This window comes from Sciurus vulgaris (assembly GCF_902686455.1).
Source record: "Sciurus vulgaris genome assembly, chromosome: 13".
Lineage (NCBI taxonomy): Eukaryota > Metazoa > Chordata > Mammalia > Rodentia > Sciuridae > Sciurus > Sciurus vulgaris.
This window is the reverse complement of record NC_136474.1, coordinates 57,228,780-57,234,799: the sequence shown is the minus strand read 5'-3', so window position 1 is coordinate 57,234,799 and position 6,020 is coordinate 57,228,780.

Below are 6,020 nucleotides of genomic sequence, written 5' to 3'. Positions count from 1 at the left end.
TCAGATTGCTTGGCAGATGGAGATGGTGAGTCATGCCCCCAGACCCATGTCTCCAGTTCATGCCTAGTTGTACAAGTTCTTGTAGTAATTTTACAACTGGTACCAGAGCCTGCCTCCCCAGTCCTGATAGGGCCACATACTTTCTACAACTTAAAGAGGTTATTCCTAGAAAAAAGTCATTCTCCTTAACAAGGAAAGCTAGCTCTACTTCACTTAGTTTTTTTTTTTTTTTTGACTAAATCCCATGAAGAGTTTCTCCCATGCTAAACATCAGCCCCAAAATAGTGAACAGGAGTTGATAGGGGAGCAGGAGATCCTTTCAAGAGTCACCTGATCATCTAGGATTCCACTAGCTTGAAGCAATTAGAAAAGACTTTGGGGGCTGTGGCAGCTAGCCCACAGTTTAAGAAATTTAGACCAGGAACTGTGGAAGTTGGCTTCCCCGCACCATTCCATTTTTCAAAATTCCCTCACTATATGAGGTTTACACCACACCCCACCCCCACCTGTTTTTCCCCATTTTCCTCGTTCCAGCCCCTGCAATCCCAGCAGACCCTTCTGCCTGCTTAGTTCCTAAGAGGCACAATTGCCTCCATGCTGCCAGCAGTAAAGTTCCATAGTATGCCCTTTTAATTGAATATTCCTCACTAATAAAAAGGAATAAACCTCTGAAACACACTAGAACATAGATGGTTCCCCAAAATTTTATGCCAAGTTAAAGAAGCCATAAGAAGAATAGACAATGTATCGTATAATTCAATTTATATAAGACATCCAGAAATGAACATCAATGAAGACGGATCAGTGATTGTCTAGGGCTGCAAAAGAACATAAAGGAAATTTTGGGGGTGACAGAAATGTTTTAGAATTGGATTAACTCAATGGTTGTACACCCTATAAATTTACCAAAAGAATCATTGAATTTTGCATTTCTTTTTTTTATTTAATTTATTTTTATTGTAAACAAATGGGATACATGTTGTTTCTGTTTGTACATGGAGTAACAGCATACCATTTGCGTAATCATACATTTACATAGGGTAATGATATTTGAATCATTCTGTTATTTTTTTCCTCCCCCCCCCTCCCACCCCTCTTTTCCCACTATACAGTCCCTCCTTCCTCCATTCTTGCCCCCCTCCTACCCCCCATTATGTGTCATCATCTGGTTATCAGTGAGATCTGAATTTTGCATTTCTACAGGCAAATTTATATCAAATTTATTGATATTCTGCTTAAAAATAGAAAATAAATTAGTGTACAGATTGTGGGGTCTGTATTTCCACAGGCAAAAAATGTATGTGTATGTATTTATATATATGTGTGTGTGTATCTGTGTGTGTGTGTATAATAGTTTAAGGTACAGATTATAGGATTATCCTGAGCAAAGGAGAAGAAGGAAAATCATTCAGAGGTGCTATCCATCTGCATGCCCCATGTGACTTCTCTTAATCATCTGGCTAATGAAAGGTAGCAGGAGTGATATGTGGCACTTCCAGGTAGAATGTTACCAGTGAATGTTTGATTGGCTACCTAATCTCATCTTCTGTCTCACTGACTGACAATACAGTTGGAGGCTAACATGCTTGTTAGCCTTGGTCTCAGGGTAGGACTAAAACATGGAGCAGAATCCCAGTTGACCTACAATGAATAAAAAATAACCTCATTATTTTAAATCATGATATTTGGGGATTGTTGTTAGTACAATATGTCACTCATTCTAATGCATCTATATTGTCCAAAAGATATTACCAACACACAATTATTTCAATCTCAGCCAATATAATTATATTTTTTCTTAAACCCTTTATTAAAGGCTGGGTATAGAAGTACACATCTATAATCCCAGAGAGTTGGAAGGTTGGGGCAAGAGGATCACAAGTTCAAGATCATCCTTGACAACATAAGGAGACCCTGTCTCAAAATAAAAAATAAAAGGACTGGGGATGTAGCTCAGTTGTAGAATATCTCTGGGTTCAATTCCCAGTACTATGCATGGAAAAGTTTTAATTGTGGCAAGAAGACTTATAAGACCTCTTAATATGAGAAGTACTGTCTTAACAAAATGTACAATACTGCATTGTTAATCATAAATCATAAACTCAGTGTACCACAGATACTCATTTTGCATAAATTACACTTATACTAACTGAATGGCATGCTTTTCATTCCTGTACCCCATCCTTCTACTACATGCTTCTGTGAATTTGACTATTTTTGACTAACTCAGATTAGTTGAATTATGCAGCATTGTCCTGCTGAGTGTTTTATTTCACTTAGCACAATACCCTACAATTCATCTACATTATCACATATGCCAGGATTTCCTTCTGCTTGAGCTGAGCAATAGTTAATTGTATATAGATACCACATTTTCTTTATCCATTCATCAATTGATGAACATTTAAGTTTTTTCCATGTCTTTGCTATCATGAATAATGCTGCCATTAACATGGAAGTGCAAATATAGCTTCAAGATCCCGATTTCAATTCTTTTAAGTAAATATTCAAGAGTGGGATTAGTGAATTGTGTGGTAGTTCAATTTTTTAACTTTTGAGGAACTTCCATACTGTTTTCCACAGTGACTATTCCACATTTTACCTTCCCATTGGCAGTGTGCAAGTGTTCCAAATTCTCCATATCTTCACTAACACTTGTTACCTTTGTTCTTTCTTATAGTAACCATGCTAACAGATATGACATGTTATCTCATTGTGATCTTAATTTGTATTTCTCTGATGATTAGAAATGTTGGACACTTTTTCATATGCCTATGGTTCATTCATATAACTTTGATGAAATGTTTATTCAAACCCTTTGTCCATTTTCCAATCAGTTTAATTTGTCATTGAGTTGTAGGACTTCCTTATATAGATTAGATATTAACCCCTTGTGAAACATATGGTTTGCAAATATTTCCTGCCGTTCTCCAGGTTGTATCATCACTCTGTTGACTAGTTCCCTTTCACTTCAGAAGCATTTTAGTTGGATGTAATACTACTTGTCTAATTTTGGTTTTGGTGCTTTACTTTTGGTGCCATATCCAAGAAATTGTTGCCAAGTTCAGTGTAATAAAATTCACCATCTATATTTCCTTTAGAAGTTTTACAGTTTTACATCTTGTGTTTAAGCTTTAATTCATTTTGAATTCATTTTTGTGTATGGTATATGTGTCCAATTTCATTATTTTGCATGAAACTGTCCAATTCTCCCAGGCTCATTTGTTTAAGAGTCTATCCTTTCCCCACAGAGATTCTTGGAAGCATTATGAAAGATTGATTGATTGAACAAATGCTTTTTGACTAATGACAGAGTTTTATCTGATAAATACACTGTAAGTTGAACAATTGTGAGTTGAAAATGTGTTTGATATACCAAACCCACTAAACAATGTAACTTAACTTAGACTACCTTAAATATGACAGGAACACTTATAATCCTATATTTGGGGGAAAAAATCATGTAACATAAAGCCTATTTTATAAGAGTATTGAATCATGTGCAGTACTGAAAATGAAAAATAGTTGTTATATGAGTACTCTTTGGTTTCATTGTTACATTGAAAAATTCTGCTAACCATTGTAATTTGGGGTTCACCTGTATATTCATGTACTTATTTCTGGACTCTTTATGTCTGTATTATGCCAGTAACATAATATTGTAACTATTGTAACTTTGTCATATATTTTGAAATCAGGGAGAGTGGTACCTCCAGTTTTGCTTTCTCAATATTATTTTAGCCATTTGGATCCTTTGTGTTCTACATAAATTTTAGTACTTTTTTCTATTCATGTGAAGAATGCCACTGGAATTTTGATAGGGATTTCAGTGACTCTGTAAATTGTTTTGGGTAATATGAACATTTTAATGTTAGGTCTTCCAACTCATGAGCAAAGGATGTCTTTCCATTTATTTATGTCTTCTGTAATCTCTTTCATCAATGTTTATTTACCTTTCAGTGTATAAAATCTTTTGCCTCTTTGGTTGAGTTTATTCCTATGATACTATCATAAATGGAATTACTTTGAATTTTATTATTGAATACGTTATATCTAAAATAGTGTATAGAAATGTCATTAATTTTTAGTTGTTTTATATCCTATGACTTTATTGATTTAATTTATTAATTTTATCAAATATTTCTTTGTTGAGTATTTAGGGTTTTCTACATATAAGATCATATCATTTTCAGAGATAATTTTATTTCTTCTACGTTGTATGCTCCTTCTTTCCTTCCTTCCTTTTTCTTTCCTTCCATTTAATTGTTCTAGCAAGTACTTTTAGTACCAAGTTGAATAAAAATGATCAGACTCAAAATTTCTGTCATATTCCTAATCTTGGAACAAAAACTCATACATTGTTTTTCACCATTTATGATAATGTTGGCTGTGGACTTGTCATATGTGACATTTAATGTGTTGAAGTATATTCCCTTTATACCCAATTTATTGAGAGTATATTTTTACCATGATAGTATGTTTTTATCAAGTAGTTTTATCAAATAGTTTCTCTTCATCCAATGAGATATTCATGATTCTTATCATTTGTTCTGTTAACATGGTATTATAAATTTTAGTATGTTGAACCACCTATATATCCCTGGGATAAATTCCACTTGATCATGGTGTATGATTCTTCTAATATACTATTGAATTCACCTGGTTAATATTTTGTTGAGGATTTTTTATGTCTATGCTCTTTAAAAATAATGATTTATAATTCTCTTTCTCTTAGTATTTTTATGTGACTTTTGGAATCACAAAAGTTGGAATGTTGAACATATGGCTACCATTCTTCCCCTCCACTGTGAGGAGTCAGGATCTAAGTTTTTGTTTCTTTGTTTCTTGCTTGCTGAACTGGAAGAAAGGTTATGGCTATTGCTTGTATGCTGGTTTGAACTACTAACCTTGTTCTGAGAAACCCCCATGCAACTAGTGTATCTGGGTCTCATCAGCACTCTGAAGTAGGCAAGACAGAAGCCAGTTCTTCAGGCAGCTCCCCTCAAAATCATAATATTACACCCACAGTTGAGTCATATTTTTATCCTTCTCTGGGAGAAGTTGGAAGCAGGGAGTTTTATTTTTATGTATGGCACTGTACCTGGAGGAAGGACTAAGAGAGTGTGTCTTAAATTTTCCCACTGGTTCTTTTGGACTGATTTTCCATTTCCCTGGCACACAGGGGCTTCTGAGCTGGTTTGTGGATTTCTCACCAAGAGAATTGTGGTTGAATAGAGGGCGTTTTGGGAAAAGGAGGGCTCAGGCTTCTGTTCCACTGTCCTACTAATGCCTCTTCTCCACATAGGGTATTAATATATGTGCAATATTGATTGTCTTGTTCTTTTTCTATAACTAAAAATTTGAAAATACTATTTATCAGTGGTGTCTATAGTGGAGTGATTAGTAGGGAATTGATATCTTTTTTCATGGTATCAGTCTAAAAAGAAAATCTCCATTAACCTATAATGGGCTGACTGGGACAGTCTGGAGATGGAGCAACCTGCTTGCATGTGGCAGACTCTAGAGAAAACACAATTTTAGGTAATGAAAGAAAGTCTAGGCTCTTAGCAGAACATTTCCATTGAAGCGAGATTTCCTAATTTGTGTAATTGATGAGTTACAGATCTGAAGAAGGAAAATTTAGCATTCAGGGCCTCTAGGTCAGCCTGAAATGTCCAGAGCTTCTAGGTTGATTACATCTCTTTATCTTGATCAGTTTCATTCACTTGTCCAATTTTTCTCCTAAAAAAATGATCACTTTCTGTATGTGCCATGATGTGAAAAAGATTGGAAAATACAGACATGAAGGATAAAATTAATTATATTTCAATCAAGTGTTTTTGAGGAAAGAATAGAGCCAGAGGAAAATAGATGGAGGTATTCATTAAGGAATTAAGGAAGCACAGTGTCTCAATACATGCTTTGTCCTAGAGAATGAATTAGAAGTAATTGAGCATCTGTAACCATAGTTAGCATTTCGATTAATGCATAATCATGTTTAGTTATTTATGAAGAAAGTA